At 45.2% G+C, this 20,024-nt stretch overlaps 2 long non-coding RNA genes across 2 annotated transcripts in view; one reads left to right on the forward strand and one right to left on the reverse strand.

Moving 5' to 3' along the window:
- Positions 1-1,921: 1,921 nt before the first annotated feature.
- Positions 1,922-6,277, reverse strand: LOC138296282 (uncharacterized). Its single transcript, XR_011203803.1, has 2 exons — positions 5,925-6,277; positions 1,922-2,883 (listed from the first exon to the last, which is right to left on the reverse strand). It is a non-coding gene; the product is annotated as an uncharacterized lncRNA (long non-coding RNA).
- Positions 6,278-6,343: 66 nt separating this feature from the next.
- LOC138297354 (uncharacterized) overlaps positions 6,344-20,024 on the forward strand; it is a 128,527-nt gene continuing 114,846 nt past the window's right edge. Inside the window, exon 1 of the long non-coding RNA XR_011204044.1 lies at positions 6,344-6,553. This is a non-coding gene — a long non-coding RNA (uncharacterized lncRNA). The remainder of the gene's footprint in view (positions 6,554-20,024) is intronic.

Consider the following 20,024-nt stretch of genomic DNA (forward strand, 5'->3'; position numbering starts at 1 on the left):
ATGAAGTCAAAGAGACAAACAGGGCTGTGCAATGGAGACTCCCAACAGGTCACAGCACACCAAGACTGTCTTCAGTGAACTAACATGACACCAACTAGACACCCTCCTGGCGACGTGATAGACAATTGCCCTGAGACCGTCTGAAAGCCCGCATGCACCTGATCCATGTCGGCAAGCGCCCTGACCATGGAACATCCACCCTTGTGGTTGAACGAATGATTTGACCATGGCTCCTGTCGGAGAGCCTGCAGCGGCCGGCAGATGGCCCACAAGCAGCCCAGCACAGTCCATGCCAATCCTGTGGCAAACCCATCGAAAAGGCCTTGAGGAAGTTCCATAGTGAAGAATCCAAAACCGAGAGGTGGTCTGGAAGCAGCTCTGCCATCAGAGGGTCAGAACATACAAAGGCTTCAGAGGAGGACCTCACGCCATCACAGATGTCATCCGTCTTCAAGGGATTGGCCTTCGTGAAGCCAGGATGTCTCGGCAAGCAGATTCACAGTGGACTCCACCAACACTCGTGATGCACCCAATTCGGGTGATGCACCCAGTTCGAATGACACACCCAATTCGAATGATACGCCCTATTTGAACAAATTGAACTGTAAACACCACCAGCCTCGCCACGAGTGCCCACAGGACTGAAACACGGCGCATCATTGGACACTTATCCAACCATCTGACTGTCAGAGTCCGGATTTCTTCCACACCGTGTTTGTGCCCGGCTGTGACTGGTTAAATCATCAACTCGTGCAGAAGGATCCGGGTGCTCCCAGCTGCACCTGCCCACTGCAATCCTGAGGCCTGCCTTCTCGAGGCCGAGAGACTGATGGTGGTGTTTTGTAACTGTGTTTTTTTTTCTCTTGCAGGTTGGACTTTGTTTTTGTTCCTCAAAGTTTTGGAGGAATGTAGTGTCCTGCTGGACACATTCTAGTGTTTGGCCAGCCTCTCTGCTGAGGGCTGGCCTCCCACATACACCCCACACCCACCCAACACAGGTGTCACCGGTCAGGTGACCCTGGCAATAAAAAGGGCCGGGCGCACGTGCCCAAGCCCAGTTCCAGATACAAAGCATCAGCGTCCGATTCGTCCATTCTAGTAGCATGGGGGCCTAGGGCCCCAACACAACATACAACCTATGTACACTTTTTTCACTCACTGGTTTGATTTTTTCTGTTAGCAGAGTGAAGAATATCAGTAGGTTATACTTGGCACCCACATGTACTTTTGGTTGGTGCATACAGATTGCACTTTGTTTTTAATAGGTGATATGTTCCATTGTATATTGATGTGCCTAGAATTTAAATACATACCTTATTATTGACTTCCTCTTCATCACGAGGAGGCCTGAAGTTTAAAGGCCGAAATGCAAAAACACAACACTCTGGAGGAGTCCATTGAAGGTTGAAATAAATGGATGCAATCAAGCATATGGGACACATTTAATAAATGTCAACTGGATATTCAATCCCTTTACTGCATTTCTGTCCCTAGGGGCTACCTCATACAAGGACTATGTGGTGAGGGTGGAAGTGAAAGAAGACGAATGCAGGCTTCAGAAGAAGTATGGTTTATTACTTCAATAAAGAGGACCCACAACAATAAGCAGCCTCCGCGTCCTGAAGTAACAGCCAAATGACGGAGTCATCCCCCGAACTCCAGAACGCCAAGACAACAACCAATGAAGGCAAGTTCTAAACATAGAACTCAAAACACAGTAACAAGCATTTACAAATACATTAACAAATATACTACAGACTACGAGCATAAGATATGCTGCAGCGCCACAAAATCCTAGCTATTGCTTAAACCAAATAGTGGATTCTGCGCAAGAGGTCAATGGATCGAAGCGACATAGGATTGAGGGGATATCATCAACGAGGAATGTAATCATCAACAATAATCAATGTAATCAAAAATATTGAACCTTAAACAATTACCACACCAGTTTATTAAGAGGAATTATAACATTTATTTCCCTAGATTGACAATGCTAAAGTCACGAAAATAACTCTCAAACACAAGTTGTAAGCATATAGAAGTAAAAGTGATTGATTAGAACGTCTAATATATCTGAGTTTAATCAAAACCATCAAGCAAATAATCTCCAAAATAATAACACTGATTAGCAACACCAGAATCTGTAATTATGGCAACGTATGCATTAGTACAAACATTCAAATAGTGTCAATATAAATCTTGAGCATTCGATGTTAATACCTTCACTAACCACAAATTAGCATCAACATGTTGGGCTTCATGTAAAAAGAATTTAAAAACACAAATTTAGGAAAATCTCTCTAACTCAGGTTATTATAAAAAACATTATAAGTATACAGCAATCATATTATAAGTTGCAGCTGGTACCTGCAAAAGCAAAAGAGACACATATAACATTACAATCACATACTTTACCCCAACGATAACAACATGTAGTCTACTTCAGCAAGGGGACTCCATCAGGTATGTCTTCAGAGAATCAAGCCTAACGACAGCTAAACCCACACTGCTAATACGACTCGGACCATCAGCAGGAACTCTGGAAGTCTGCAGTCTCAAAATCTCAAATATAACGACTGAAGTCTTAAGTCTAACATCTTCTGACATCTAATGTCTCAAATCTAACATCTGACTAATGAAAATCCTACTCAGGTTGTTATACTAATCTTCAAAAAGCTTATGATTGGTCAGTTCATGGGGTGGTTACAACTCAGCCAATAATAATTCTAATTGAGAACCTAAAATGCAATGACGTCACAATAACCAGGACATTTTCAACAGTAACTTTTCCTCTTCCGTCTCATCTGTAGCTCCATTGTTCCATCGCATCTAAATTTCTCTTCTCGGGAAGAAACTTTCTTACTTGCTACATTCACTTCCATCCTTGAGGAAGAAACCATGTATTAGTAATATTCTCAAACAATAGAACATTCAACTTATACAAAAACTCAGTAAAACATAGGCTTGTAAGACATTCTGCAGCAACCCACTAAGGGTAGCTGTGTACACATCTATTAAACCATCAAGTACACTTTTATATAATCATTGAACTATGAAAAATAACCACAACATTTAGTTAGAATTTTGCTCAGTTAGGAACAGAAATGAACTGTGGCAACCATTTTCAAAAGTCATCCGTTTTACATGTTAATTCACTATATAATTAGTATACCAAAATCATTAATAAACATGTTAGAAAATTCACACTCTCACAGATATAGCAGCCTTCTTTAATTTTCTAGGAAGACTTGACATAAATTGTTTTTTGTTTTGTTTGTATCTAATCTTTAGCATTTGTAATGATGTGTTTTGCTCCCTCACATATGTGTTTTTAAATATCCATACAATAAATTAACTGAGAAATGGGGACTATACCCACTTCTTTAATTAAGTAAAAGTAATTGTTAAAAAAAAATCAGTGGAGGCGGGGAGCAAATTACAAGCTCGTCCTTGTGATATAGGTTTCTTTTGTATTTTTTCCTACTGCATACCATTTTTACATATAAGGCTTTTCATAGGCAACTATTGTATTCATGTGAGTGATATGCACAGCACATACTTGTATTACTCACACAATATTTCTTAAATGTGACTGGAAACATGGGTTTACCCCCGAGGTATCAGAGCAGCGGTTATACACATGTAAGACAAATTTGGTTGCCACTCAAAACATAATTTATGGTACACACATGTATTTAGCAAGACCAATTCTACACTAAATTCAACACCTGACATACTCTTAAATGGATATGTGTATAATATGGAGTCCTTTAAGTAAAAAATATGAACTTCTCAGAAATTCATTTTATAGGTGAAAATAATATAAATTGCTGTGAAACTCCTAAACCTATATGTCCTTAATAAGTGTATAACTAGCACTAGGAAATGAGAGCAAATTGCCATTACATTTACATACCAGAATAGGGATTAGAATATCTTCAAAGGGGTGCAGTAGAGAAGGCTGTAAAGACGGTGGTTGTTGACCTTACATACAATTGGACTGATTCTCAAACTGCACTTTGTATTACATTTTGTAATACTACAAAACACACTACAAAATGTAAATTTTGCCTCTACTTATATTTGCACAGCTCTCCGCTCTGACTGCTAAATTTCCGCACATGTAAGTACAGATCTCAGTAGTAAATATGGAGGGACACAGGGGAGTGGGTAGCAAAGGGGCATATTTACTACTAAAGGGAAGGGAATTAGGGAGAATTAAGATGGGTTTAGGGCAGATCAGGGAGGGTATAGCGAGGTACATCATCTACCTACACAAGAGTAAACCAACTGCATTACTCTGAGAGGTGAGACATGTAACATACATTTGTTTAGTAAGTTTACACTTAGAGTTTGTGAATTCAAATGTAGTACAATTAGTACAAAGTGCACATATACTCAAATGTGTAACTTACCTTTGTGAATTAGGCCAAGGATCTTGAAAATCCACTACTTGGTGAAGAGAAGCAAAGTACACAATGGGCAAAGTCTTTCTTGCTTACATTTACTTGCAGCCTTATGTGTGGTGCTAAATAATTAATAAACGCAAAGCAATTCAAAAGGCGTCCTGCCTCTATGGAGATTCAAACCTTTGTGCTGTAGTCTTATTCCCTCTGGATATCTGCTATGAGTACCAAGTTGCAGTTAACCTCAACAAACCTTTACTCTCAGTTCACTTCCAGTGCATCAGGCCTTTACAAATTAGAAACTGCTGATTTTAATTAAATTCATATTATTCAAACTTGATCTCTAGCTACTTTAGAAACACTACGAAGGATTGTTAAGAATGAGAAATAACAACTTGACAGCTCATTGGAGACAACGCAGAATAATGTGGTGTCACAGCAGCTTGAAGTAGCAGCATTCCTGCTGGTCCTTTCATTGTATGTAAGGGGTTAGTAGTATGTAACGGGGTAGTGGTGATAGGGGCTGATGGTACCACTTTTACTGTAGGGCCTGTTTCACTACAATCAAGGTATTGCAGGATAGCAAGTGGAGTGAGGCGGGGGAGCAACAAAGGAGGTGGGCTAGAGGGAAGTAGAAAATAAATAAGGTGAGGAAGAAAGCTGAGTGGGACAGTGGGGATAGGAAAAGCAACGGAAGAGCCCGGTGATCAGGGGGAGCAACAAGGAGAGGGTGGAGCAGGAATGTGAAGGGAACTCACTACTAGGGGGAGAGTGCAAGAAAACACACAAACGTGAGCAATATCAGCAGTAGAAAGATAGAAGTTAACCAATCAGAAACATGGTAAACCTGAAATGCTCCAGGAGCGGAACCAATAAATCAATAGATGAGAGGGCCATCAAATCAGAAGCAGGGAACAAAGATATACAATAAAGACATTCAATCATGAACAAAGGGCTGGCCCCAAATCAATACCAGATATTGCATTTTAGGGAAAGTGGTTTTCACCAACAGACAGCTAAATATGTCTGTTAAGTGAGACCTAAAAAGAAGACAACCCAGGATCATATCATGAATGGAAAGAACAGGAGCTAAGACGATAGAGAAAGAGTTTGCAAAGCAGAGGAGTGGCGTAGAATTAAGACAAAAAGTACTCCAGAAGATACATGAAAAATTAATATTTTATGAAGAAGGGCTGGATTCCTTCATTTTGAGTGAAACTAAATTAATGGGACCAAAGGTGTAACTGCAGAACACCTCTGGGTTATAGGATGTAAAGGCTCGAATGAGAAGTCAGATTGTTACAATCATAAACTCTGATAGCTCTCCGGTAAATTAAGACAAATATGCTGAATTTGAAAGACACTTTGCTTCCTGATACAGTAAAAATATGATACTAGTATTAAGCACATATTTCTATGTAATCTGAATCTAATATTACTAAATTGGGAAGAACACGAACTATTGTCAGGAGGATTGGCAGTGATTGAAAATGAGCACGCTATTGACAAATTGAATACCTTGTCCAGAATATCCCACTGTGGAACTGGAAGTGTTCAGGACTGAAGTGAAAGGAAACCATTGTGGAAAATTACTTCAGAACAGTAATACAAAAAAAAGAATGAGATGCAAAGGCATGTGCAACTTTAACTCAAATCCTGTTAATAAAATTTGGACACCAAATTATTGGACAAAATATAATTGTAGCCGGGAGACGGACTCCTCGGCTCCACTCCGTGCCGATCCCGAATCAGACTGGCACACGACAGCTCCCGAAGGCAGCAATGCCCTTACGATCGGGAATCCAGACATACGGGTTCTCATCGATTCACCAGGGAGAGAAGGGGAAGTAGCCGGTCGAGAGGAAGGACTCATCGGAGCCGGGAACCCGGATATCCGGGTTCCCGAGAGTGTAAAAACAGCGGAAGGACTGTGCACACGGCGCGTAAGAGAGGAGAAAGACGCCAAGGGGAAGGACAGCAAGAAGAAAAGAACGGAGATTGCGGGCAGCGAAGGAGACAAAGGAAGCAGTGGTCCCCACCTTGGGAGAGCAACACCAGGAAGCACACAAGAGACTCCCACTGCGGGACAGGAAAGTCCTGAGAGGCTCGAACTCTGCCACGTCTCTGGAGGGACATGGTTAAAGCAGGTACGGTCCTGCTTAAGGAACAAAATACTGTCTGTGGTTGGAAGGGAGGAAGGTGGGGGAGGAGGGGCAGAGGGAGGAGGAGGAAAAGGGAAGGGTGTCTAAAAGGGGAAAACCCACAACAAAAAGGAGCACTAACCTCTAAACACAGGAGGGGAGAGAGTGATTTAAGTGACTGCACTGGGGACAGTGTCCACAGAGGTGTAGGGTCGGGGTCCTATAGCCCTCACCATAAATCCTATTTCTTTTTCTTTATCTTCTCTTGAGAGAAGGTATTTCTACCACATTTACTCACAAAATTTCTCTCTCTCTCTCTCTCTCTCTCTCTCTCTCTCTCTCTCTATCTCTCTCTCTGTCTCTACACCCACACCCTCCCTGCACGTTACTAAGGGCCAGATGTAGCAAACATTTGCGAGTCGCAAATGGCCCGAATCGCAATTTGCGACCCCGCAAAATCAGAAATGGGATGCAAAAATCCCATTTCCGAATCGCAAATTGCGACATGAGCCATTACCGACTCGCAAACTTTGCGACACCATTGTGCGACCCGCAAATAGGTAGACGCAATTTGCGAGTCGCAAACCATATGAAAAAGCCACTCGCAAATTGCGACTAGTCGCAAAAAGCCCATTTTGCACACCCAAATTACCACTAAGTCAGAGCAGGTGGTAACCAAAACCAAAGTATAAAAGGAGACCCAGAAGGCATCTGGGTTACTCAAAATGGCTGAAATATATGTGATAGCAAGGAGGAGGAGAGTCCATGCCGCACAGCAGAGGAGGAGGAGGAGGAGCCAGAGACAGAAGAGGATATACAGAACCAGGCAGACACTTTTCCAACAAACTGAGGAGGAGATTTATGACAAATACAGACTCAGCAGTGCAGCAATATTAGAATTAATTGATCTATTCAATCCGCAGCTTCAACTACAGACTGTGCGCTGCAGCGCCATCCCCACACATGTGCTATGCTCACTGCACCCCTTGGCCTCGGGTAGCTATCAGGGGGTAATTGCAGTGGCAGGTGGGGTATCCCAAAGTGCACTCTCACGATTCTTCAGATGTTTCTTGGATGCCATACTCACACACATGTCCAGATACATATACCTACCCAGGAATAAGGCAGAAATCAACAGCACCAAGTTGGAATTCTACAGAATTGCCAACTTCCCACTTGTAATAGGGTGTGTAGACGGGACACAAATACAAATATGCCCTCCTGCAAATCTGGAATATCTGTTCCGCAACCGGAAGTGTACCCACTCACTGAACATCCAGGTGGTATGAGACGCCCATTATGTCATCACTGACATGTTAGCCAAATTTCCAGGGAGTACACATGACTCTTACATTTTCAGGCACTGCGGGATACACCAACGCCTAGAATGTGGGGAGTTTGGAGACGGATATCTATTAGGTATTGCTGAAGACACCCTGAAGCCATACACACAGGTCTTTGTAGAAACCATCCATGCCCTGCTAACATTGTTAAATTTTGCCACACAGGTGACAGTGCATATGCGCTACGACCATGGATACTTACCCCGTACCTAACACCCAGCAATGAGAATGAGAGGCGATATAACAGTGCACATAGGCGGACCAGAAATGTCATAGAGAGGACCTTTGGACTGTTAAAGGCAAGATTCCGATGCCTCCACATAAGTGGAGGTGCGCTCGAGTATGCCCCAATAACAGCTTTCAAGATAGTTGGCGCATGCGCTATACTGCACAACATTGCTACCAGACGTGGGCTACATCTCACCCCTGAAGACCCAGATTCGGAGGATGACGAGCAAGAGCTACCACATCGCCAGCCTGGGGATAGAAGCATTGCAAATCAAGGCAGACAGAGACGGGACCACATTGCAAACCAATACTTTGGAAGGTACGTGGTAACTGTCACCACACACACTAATGTCACGCTCAAAGATCCTAGTTGTGAAGTGGATCAAACAATACTTTTTAATAAGTGAACCTAATAACTAAAGAACTGTTGGTAAGGGGCTGCACATGTCCACCCTCAATGAGGACACATTAACTCTATGTGCCTCATGTGTCCTGCAGTGTTTGGGCCTAACACCTCCTCCTGGTACGCCCAGCATGGCTTGTGCTAGGTGGGTCAGCAGACCCCTGGCGTGCACTGCCACTCCGCAAGACACGTGTGTCTGTGGCAGATGCGCTGCTGATGGTGGACCCCTCCTCACTGTCCTGAGGTGTCTCAGCCATGCCCCTTGCCACCTGCCTGGCCTCCAGCATGTCCACAGCATGGCTAATGCGGCCCAGTCCCCGAGCCACATCCCCTGCAAAGTGGCCCAAGTCGACCTGCAAGCTCACAGAACGTCGTGACAGCCCTGTGGTGTTCACTGCAAGACGGACAATGGATGCAGCCATGCGGTCCAATCTCTGCACCAGTTGCCGCTCACGGCGCCTTGCACTTTGTCTCTCTGACACCAGTTCCGTCACCAGTTGCCGTATGGATAGTGCCAGGTCACTGACATTGTCATTCAAACGTGTGAACTGTGTGTTCACTTCTGCCAGGCCATGTGTTAAATTATGCTCCATCCTCAGCATTGCCCCAGAAATAATTCTCAACTGCCTTGTTTGCAGGCGCTGACCAGATAGGAGGGATGCCTCAGCTGCAGACATGGATGCGTCACCTATATCCTCCTGGGACACTGCCTGGACATGGAGACTGCGTCTGTGACGCGGTGGTGCTTCTGGGTCTTGCTGTCTCACACTGTGGCTGGGACCAGGTGCTGTGTCTCTTTCCTCCATGTCCACTTCTGCATCTGGAGGGAACTGTGGTGGTGTGGTGCTGGGCCCTGTAGTGGCTGCTGCAGCCTCCTGCCCTGCCTGTGGCCTGCTTTCTTCACCCTGGATAGTGTGGCTGGTGGGGGTGTCTTGTGGGAGACCTGTGGGACATAGGGAACACACTGTCAGTATCTAACATCTGTTGTATGCCTCCTAATAAACAGTTGCCTATAAGCTGACTGCTGTACTACATTGCCCATAATGCACCATTCTGGTGGTTGCTAGTCTGGAATGGAGCTAGTCTGGTTGTGCATGCTGCTGTGTACTGGGTGGGTGTGGGTATAGTATTTATAGGTGTACATGCATGTTTCATGGTACTCACTTTTTGACGTCCCTTGCGCTGACATGTCCAGTACTCCCATTCCTGACACTGCCTCAGGCTCCAGGGTCTGTTCAACCAGTTCCTCCATGGCTGTGGGTGGTGTGATGGTGGATGGGCCTCCTCCTGTACCCCGCATCTCCCTGAGGCGCTCTGCCACCCTCTCCTTTGTCCTGGAGCACAGGTCATACCACCGTTTTTTTATTTCTCGATGCTTCTGTGGCTCACCCCTATGGCATTGACCCTCTCCTGGATGTCTTGCCAGATTCTCCTATTTTCAGTGTCTTGGACACTCAGGGCAGCCTTTCCAAACAGCTGGTCATGGTGCTGGCAGCATTCCTCTGTCAGCACCTCAAGTTCCTTTTCAGAGAATTTCAATTTTCTCTTCCTGCCTGCACTGCCTGAGTATTCCATTGTTGCAACTGTTCCTCCAGGTAGTTGCTTAGCAGTTATAAAAGGGTGTGGTCCTCCCTCCTCCCAGGTGTATTCGATGTCTTCCTGGCTCTGATGTCATCAGCAAGAGCCAGGAAGTGTTTTTCCAACTGTTTTGCTGCACCTGCATGCAATTTGCAGCACAGTCGTAATTTGCGATACCCAACTCGCAATTTGCGAGTTCATTTTTAGCGAGGTCACAAAAAGCGACCTCGCTAACAGCGGACTCGCAATCTGCAGTGCGACATCATTTGCGAGTCGCAAATTGATGTCGCTTTTTTTTGTTGGATCCCATTTTCTGAGTAGGAAATTGCGAGTCGCAATGACTCGCAATTTCCGACTCACTAATTTTTTGCTTCCTACATCTGGCCCTAAATTACAAACGCACTTACAGAGACACTACTTACCTGCCTTTCGTTCCTCTTTTTCTGGTCCTCCTGACAATACCAACGCCGGGAATTCAATCTACAACCACTGGGAAACCTGAGGGAGAAGAAACAGAGGAGATCACCCATCTTAAAACCCACAGAGAGAGACTGTTGTAAAGACCCTACTGAAGTACAATAAAACCACGTATATTCACCCTCTCACCTGAGTGTCGTCTTACTCCCTATCGTTATACCCACGGCCACAGTGGTGTCAGAAGTGGGATTACTATAGCGATAGAGGACAGAACATAGAAAACAACATGGAGGGGAAACCCACGCTGGAAGACATGATTCAGCAACTGGCCGAAGGTGGACACCTGCAAATAGTATGGGAAGCCCATCAGAGAGAAGCCAAAGAGGATAGAGAGGCCCTCCAGAGTGCGTTAAAAAGTCAGGCCACTATTATGGCAAATAATCAGTTGGTGCACAAGACGGCCATCCAAAAGCTAACGGACACTATTGCCACCAGAAAAGTTCACCCTAATGTACCGAGTTCCGTTTTCCAAAAGTATCAAGAGGGGGAGGACCCCGATGCATTCTTTACAAACTTTGAGAGGGTGGCGTCCTCCGCTCAATGGCCCAAAGAACGCTGGGGTCAATATGTGGCTCCCCTATTAACAGGTATCCTACAAACGGCATATCAAGCAGCCAATCCCGATGGAACAACCTCATATAAAGACATCAAAAAGAGTATCCTGGAGAGAGTAGGACACGACACGGAATACTACCGCTTACGTTTCCGGAAAATAAAATGGGGTCCTACCGAAGACCCCCGAACATTCTATTATAAAGTCAAGGACCTAGGACTCAAGTGGTTAGGTCCCATAGGAATGGAAAGAGAAGAGGTTATAAAAGCGGTAATTTTGGAGCAATATTTGGAATCCCTTCCTCCACCCACCCGTAGTTGGATTAGACAGCACCCTAACTTCGATACAAGCATGGCAGTTGACCTGGCATGTGCCTACCACAGGTACACCGAGTTTAGGAGTGGAAACTCTAAAATGACAAGTCCCTCGATCCGACTTCCACCAGTACCCGTTCGGTCCTTTACCTGCAAAACTGTCGAAGACACTACATGGCTGAAACTAGATGAAAAACCTCCTATGCAGCAACCACAGTGCTACAGTTGTGGCAAATGGGGGCACATAGCCCGGGTATGCCCTCGCAAGGAGGACAAAACGGAACCCATGGAAGTCGGGATTACTAGGGGAAGAGTCCTATGCACAGGAAAAGGCAAACCCAGATACATACAGGAGATAAGAGTCAATGGAAGGGCCATCTCAGCCCTGGTTGACTCCGGTTGTAGTCAATCCATTCTTAGAACCGAGGTAGTAGACCTGCCAGAACAGCAGTCACCCCAATGGGTTTCCATATGCTGTATCCACAGGGACAAAAGAGAATATCCCCTGGTTTCCGTTCGTCTAGAATGGAAAGGGAGACAAGAGGAGGTCCACATGGGGGTTATGGACCGCTTAGTGGAAGATTGTATCTTAGGGACAGACTACATACACTTTCGGGAAGTACTACAGAAAGTAAAAACCCAAATCCAATCAGACCCTTGGTGGGCAGAGGCTCCCTTTTCGAGTATTCCCATAGAGAGTGAACCTCCCCGTTATAAGCCTACTAAACGAGAGAAGAGACGTAATAAACAACTCTATTGGACACACGAGAAGGAAGAGAACCCAAGGAAGATACTAGGCACTGCCCCAGACCCCTCTCCCTCCTTCCGGGCTAGTCAACGGAAAGATCCCTCCCTTCAAAACGCATGGAAAGCCGCCAAGACAGAAAACACAGGCGAGGTGGGTCCTTGTTTCCTTGTCTATAAAAACCCTCCATATCGAATCATCAAACACGATAATAAAGAGAAAAAACAACTAGTTGTGCCTGAGCCCTATCGAACCCAAGTGCTCTATCTGGCTCTCAATCAACCGGGATGGGGGACATTACGGTAGAGAGAAAACTGAAGAATATTTATTACGCCGGTTTTATTGGCCGGGGGTTTATGCACATTTCAGACGATATTGTACCCAATGTCCCAAATGCCAATTAGTAGACCCTGGACCTCAGAGGAAAGCACCCTTACAACCTCTACCAATCATAGACATTTCCTTTTCCCGAGTTGGAAAGGACTTGATAGGCCCCCTCCTATCATCCACAAAAGGGCATACATACATACTAGTTCTCGTCAATTACGCCACCAGGTACCCAGAAGCCATACCCCTTACTAGCATGACGACCAAAAATGTGGCCCAAACCATGATTGGCTTCTTTTCTAGAGTCGGGTTTCCCAATGAAATTTTAACCGACCAAGGTACACCATTCATGTCGGCTATGATGGCACATATCTGTAAGACTTTGGGAGTCAAACAACTCAAAACCTCGGTATATCATCCACAAACGAATGGCCTAGTCGAACGATATAACCGTACAATAAAATAATTACTGAGATAAACCGTCTCAGAATCAGGGCGTGACTGGGATCGGAAACTCCCACTAGTCCTCTATGCTATAAGGTCCCATGAGCAAGCCTCTACAGGGCATAGTCCTTTCGAAATTGTCTTTGGGCGACAACCCCGCAGTTTAATAGATATGGCGGCTGAGATATGGGAAGAAGAGAAAGAAAGTGAAAAACCCTTATTAGAGTATGTCCACGAACTGAAGTCTCAAATACAAACAGTATGGGAGGACGTGCGTAGTCATATGGAGAGGGCCCAAAACAAACAAAAGCAGTATTATGATCAGGGTACAAAAACAAGAATACTCCAACCCAATGAGAGAGTGCTCATATTACGTCCCAGTTCTTATAATAAACTATTAGCCAAATGGCAGGGCCCATATACAGTGTTGAAGCCAGTTTCTCCAGTTACCTACCTCATCGAATTATCAAAGAACCCCAAACGAGTACAAATCTATCATATCAACTTGCTGAAGAGGTGGGAAGAGCCCACTGTGTCTGTTGACCCTGTCGGTACGGGATTCTTAATAACACCAGAGAAGCCCCTAGATATTGAGTTGTGTCCCATTAACCCAGATTCATCCCCAGAACTGCCCCAGATTAACCCCGAAATACCAGAACACCAACGCAAACAGCTGGGTTGCCTCCTAGCTCGGCATACCAGCTTCTTCTCAGGGATACCAGGTAAAACAACCTTAATACAACATCATATCAGAACACCAGAGGGCCAAACAGTACGTCAATGACCCTACTGTATCCCTGAATCCCGACGACATCTTATTGAGCAAGAAATCAAAACAATGCTACAAATAAAAGTCACAGAACCATTGGTCAGTCCGTGGTGTTCACCGGTAGTATTAGTACCAAAACCAAATGGCTCTATCCGTTTCTGTATTGACTTTCGCTGGTTGAATGCCATATCCCTTTTTGATACGTACCCCATTCCCTGAGTCGACGATCTACTTGAAAAACTAGGTAAGGCCCGATACATGTCAACTCTCGATTTAACAAAAGGGTATTGGCAGATACCCCTAGCCCCAGCAGACCGGGAAAAAACAGCCTCCTCAACGCCTTCCGGACTTTACCAGTTCACGGTACTACATCCATTTACACAGTTCCCATTCAGCCTCCATGGTGCTCCGGCTACCTTTCAAAGGTTAATGGATCATCTCCTAAGGCCCTTTCACAATTACACAGCCGCCTATCTCGATGATATAGTGGTTTTTAGTGAAGCGTGGGAAGAACACCTTGAACATTTAAATAGCGTTTTCCATGTCCTACGCGGGGCGGGTCTTACAGCTAATCCAAAAAAGTGTCATCTGGCCCATGATCACATAGCTTACCTCGTCTTTTTTCATAGAGAGGGGACAACTACGACCCCAGAAAAACAAAGTAGAGGCCATCCAACAAGTACCTATTCCAACAAACAAAAGAGAGCTCTGTTCCTTTTTAGGCTTAATAGGCTATTACCGACGATTCATACCCAGTTATTCCACCATAGCAGCACCCCTTACCGACGTGTTACAGAAAAACCAACCAGCCAAAATATCAGCCTTAACAGAAGAACAACTATCTAGTTTCCGACATCTTAAATACTGCCTCACGACTGAGCCTGTCTTTAAGTGTCCAGACTTTACTAAGGTCTTTCACCTTCAAACTGATGCCTCAGACGTTGGATTAGGTGCTGTGTTGTCACAAACAGATGAGAAAGGTTATAACCATCCCATAGTATTCATTAGTAGGAAGTTAGTGTCTAGAGAACATCATTATCCCATAATCGAGAGGGAGTGTCTTGCCATCAAGTGGGCCATGGAGAACGTACAATACTATCTTTTAGGGCACCCAATTATTTTATATACAGACTATGCACCCCTCACTTGGTTGGCCTCCCACAAGAACACCAACTCGCATATCCTCAGGTGGTTTATGAAACTCCAACCCTTTTCATTCCAGGTCCGTCACATCCCTGGGGACCTCCAATGAGTTGCAAACTATTTGTCACGATATCTGGGCCACTCGGAACTCCAGCAGTCCCGTCATGGGGAGGGGAGATGTAGCCGAGAGACGGACTCCTCGGCTCCACTCCGTGCCGATCCCGAATCGGACTGGCACACAACAGCTCCCGAAGGCAGCAATGCCCTTACGATCGGGAATCCAGACATACGGGTTTCCATCGATTCCCCAGGGAGAGAAGTGGAAGTAGCCGGCCAAGAGGAAGAGGAAGGACTCATCGGAGCCGGGAACCCGGATATCCGGGTTCCCGAGAGTGTAAAAACAGCAGAAGGACTGTGCGTGTGGCGCGTAAGAGAGGAGAAAGACGCTGAGGGAAAGGACAGCGAGAAGAAAAGAATGTAGATTGCGGGCAGCAAAGGAGACAAAGGAAGCAGTGGTCCCCACCTTGGGAGAGCAACACCAGGAAGCACACAAGAGACTCCCACGGCGGGACAGGAAAGTCCTGAGAGGCTCGAACTCCGCCACGTCCCTGGAGGGACATGGCTAAAGCAGGTACGGTCCTGCTTAAGGAACAAAATACTGTCTGTGGTTGGAAGGGAGGAAGGTGGGGGAGGAGGGGCAGAGGGAGGAGGAGGAAAAGGGAAGGGTGTCTAAAAGGGGAAAACCCACAACAAAAAGGAGCACTAACCTCTAAACACAAGAGGGGAGAGAGTGGTTTAAGTGACTGCACTGGGGACAGTGTTCACAGAGGTGTAGGGTCGGGGTCCTATAGCCCTCACCATAAATCCTATTTCTTTATCTTCTCTTGAGAGAAGGTATTTCTACCACATTTACTCACACAATCTCTCGCGCTCTCTCTCTCTCTCTCTCTCTCTCTCTCTCTCTCTCTCTCTCTACACCCTCCCTGCACGTTACTAAATTACAAACACACTTACAGAGACACTACTTACCTGCCTTTCGTTCCTCTTTTTCCGGTCCTCCTGATAATACCAACGCCGGGAATTCCATCTACAACCACTGGGAAACCTGAGGGAGAAGAAACAGAGGAGATCACCCATCTTAAAACCCACAGATAGAGACTGTTGTAAAGACCCTACTGAAGTACAATAAAACCACGTATATTCACCCTCTCACCTGAGTGTCGTCTTACTCCCTATCGTTATACCCACGGCCATAATAATATTAAGAGTTTTGAAGAAAATAAGGAAGTTGCAGAGTAAGGAACAATTAGGGCTGACAAAAGAATGAAAAGTTCAAGAGTATGCTAGAAGTCTGATAAATTTAATAAAGACTGTGGCTGCACAGAAAATGCCTAGTGTTATGTTTAGTATGTATGCAGCAAAAGCCTTTGACAGTTTTATTTTAAGGAAAATTTACTTTCTAGCGAGGTTTGTACAGTGCCTTGTGTCCTATGAGGTCAGACGCAACCAAAGACCTTAAGTCATGAACAATGAACATAAAGAAGCTTTAGGACAGCCTCCTGCTGCAGTTGGTTCAGTCTCCTTCAGCAATTGCTTCATTGAAGTGTCCTTTACATTTTTATTACTTCTCCACGGTATCATGCAGGTCTCCATTTTGCACCAATGAATAGAAAAGGAAATATGTCTCGTTGAAACTGATAAGATAGCCAATGCATGTGTGGTGGAAGTGGCTGCCACACATCGCTTTCCGCAACCCATTGCTTGCAATCAGCTTGCGGAGTTGAACCCCAAGCTCTGCCGAGGCTTTTTAGTTTTGATTGCCCTTCACACCAAAATGTAGTGTCCTGTACTGGTAGCAGTGGTTTCCCACCATGAATCTGAACTAAGTCCTGTGTTCCTTAATGGGTGCTACATAGAGTTTAGCATCCCACAAGTCCAATGAGCAAAGCAAGTCATTGATTAAAAAAGCTACAAACCAAAGTTAACTCTGTGAATCTCTGCAGGGTGAAGAACCGATTTACATAATAAAAATCCAGATTGGGATGGAGTCCTCTAACCTTTAATTTAAAAGTATGTAGTGGGAGTAATACCATGCCGCCAATATGGGGATGGAACAGGCTCCTTACTCCTAATGATAGAAGCTTTTCAAATTCTACTAGAAGTATTGGAACCTATCCGGGGCATGGGTGGCACAGAAAGAGCAGTTGGAGAAGCTGTGGGGCACAGTCATTCCAAGTAATCCAGAGCCCTCCCCCCGAATTTGACCACCTTCATTAAGAATTATTTCAGGGCCTCATCTGTTGTGGGGGTTGAACACATTCCTCTAATAAAAGGGGTGATCAATGACTTTCATCTGAGTCTCTGGTTTAAGATCTAAAAATGTAAGTTGGATTTGATGATACATGAAGAAAGGTGAGTTTACATACTCAGAAGCAGGTTCACAGACATCTCCAGTTTCTATGCTAACGCTTCCCAGGCAAATTAAAGAAGCACTTGTTCTCACCATGGGCATACTATGAAAACATTTAGTTGTACTGATTGATCTTGTGCCACAGTTACAACCCCTGGTTGCCATTGGCTTACCTGTGGAACAGCTTGCCAATTTGGTCTGACATGTTTCTATGTTTTAAGATATGGTCTCCTTGCCAAAGGTTCAAGATGGCACCTTTTCATTCATGGAAATGACCATCACTCCCTTCCAGACTAGATGATCCCCAGAAACAAAGTCTGAGCTATGTTTTGGAGCATGATATTTCTAATCTAGAGACTGAGGGCCATATTTATACTTTTTGATGCAAAACTGCGCCAACGCAGTTTTGCGTCAAAAAAATTAGCGCCGTCTAACGCCATTTTGAAGCGCCGTGCGGGCGTCAAATTTATACTTTGAGGTACGGCGGCGCAACCAACAGGTGGGAGTCATTATTTTGTGACGCACACAGCGGCGTTCCGTCGTAAAGGAAACCAACGTAAAGGCGATGCACATCACTGTGGGTCGATTTACGACAGCGCAATCCGGAAATCGCAGTTTTTTCTTACGCTATTGCGTAAAAATTGTGCGCGAAAACTGCCCTCTCAGCAGAGGAGAGCCAAAATGGATCACAGAGGCCACTACAGACCCCAGGAGGATGAGAGCAGACCAGGAACCAGCCAGGAGGATCCATACAGGAACCAGGACATTATTAGAAAAAAAAGAAAGTGTTGCTTCAGTGAAGAGGAGCAGGAAATCCTGGTGAAAGAGGTGACGGAACACCAGCACCAACTTTTCATCTCCTCTAAATTGCCACTCAGTAGGAGAGAGGCCATATGGAAACAATTAGTGGACAAGATCAACAGTGTGGCTGAAGAACGCCGCACAGTCACTGAGTGTAAGAAACGCTGGCATGACTGCAAACGTAGGACAAAAGAGAAAATGGCCAGGAACAGGAAGGCAGCAATGCAGACTGGAGGGGGGAGTCCAGCACAACAGGAGGCCCTGGACCACATGGAGGAGATGGTTGCAGCCGTCATCCCGGAGGAGATCGTCACAGGGATTCAAGGACAGGACAGCGCAGACTACCACGACACAACGCACATGCAGGGTAAGTCGCATGGGGAATTAAAATGCACTAATGGGGACTGTAAGCAGGGGGGGGGATACCTACTACACAATGCATGTAAGTCAGCACATATATGAAGTGGCATGGGTAAAGGGGCACGGCAGGGGGGTATGCCCAGCACAGACTGAATCTGGGGCACGACAAAATACAGCACCAACAACACTCCCATGGGGCCATCCTGTAATGACAACAATAGAGCCAAGGGAAAGCAGCGACAGGTGTGAAGGCCACTACGTCAAACTCACATCCAGGCACTTGTCTTGCAAAATCTATCCTACATCAACTAGGTCCCTATCAGTAATGCAGTAGCCAAAACAACAACTGCAATGTAACTGCCACAACAGTTGACAATAATACCTCTCATCTCTGTGCAGCTATAGTACCAAATGGCAGGAACCTCCCCATGGAACATACATACCCAAATTAGGGGGTGAGGATGACATCCGCAACTATTCGTAGAAATAAGACAAAGGCACCAGTACACTCAAATGCCGAATGTCCATACGTGACACATACATAAGCCAAAGTAAACAGCATTAGGAGCCACACAGCACTAACGACACACACATGCTGCATACGTCAGGGTCCCTCACGTGCCTGGCTAACAAGGCTACATCACTAATGTCATACTGCTCAGACAACACCTGAGGAGGGGACACAGGCAACTGGTCACTGAAACACACCTGCAAAGTCTGACAACCAAATAGGACCTTCATACGATAAACAGGCCAATCCAATTAAACACACATGACCCAACATCATCTTCAAACATCAACAATGTTTACATCCATACCACATCCTAACATTGACATGCATAGGTAATGCCACGTAACATGTACAGTTCATGCAATGTGAATAAAAAGTGTATGGGGCAGGTCCTGAGAGGCAAGTGTGCTGGCAGGGCAGTCACAACACCCACAGTCAGTCAAAGTGTATTGTGGCAAGTGTAACGTATACTTTGCGCATTAGCCTCAGGCTGGAGGCCTTTGTGCATCTTACCCTGAATGTACTTTTACTCATTTGCTCACATCTAAGAGCCTCAGAGCACTTTGCACTAAATGCTTCTCATTGCCCTTCCTATCAGTTAATTTAGCAAATAGCCAGTCCTAAGGTGTTGTTAATTAGTCAAATCACACTGGTTTGCCTACTTCTGCACTGGAGTTTGCCAGAACATATTCACTCTGTGCCCCAGTCAAGGATACAGTCTGGTACTTTGCTGATAGATGTGGTAGGGGTTAAGATTTGGCATTCCTACGTAGGGAAACTTTGTCATCACGATGACATATGACTTATAAAATCACTTCCTTGTCCCAAGACACGCATGAGGGAGTTTCCAAACAGAGAAACACAACTAGATGCTGCCTGCCTTGCTGCTGATGCACAACCAGATCACAGGCCATTCCTCTGATATGAGGGATGATGTCTCCCCAGTGATTCCGACAGGCAAGCTCCAAACTTAACATGCTGTGCTATACATAGAACAAGCAGAGGGAGAGTAGAAACTGTTAGGCACCATGATAGCTGTGTACTAATGTATTACTCTCCTGCGGACTATTT

Source organism: Pleurodeles waltl, chromosome 5 (assembly GCF_031143425.1).
Source record: "Pleurodeles waltl isolate 20211129_DDA chromosome 5, aPleWal1.hap1.20221129, whole genome shotgun sequence".
Classification (NCBI taxonomy): Eukaryota; Metazoa; Chordata; class Amphibia; order Caudata; family Salamandridae; genus Pleurodeles; species Pleurodeles waltl.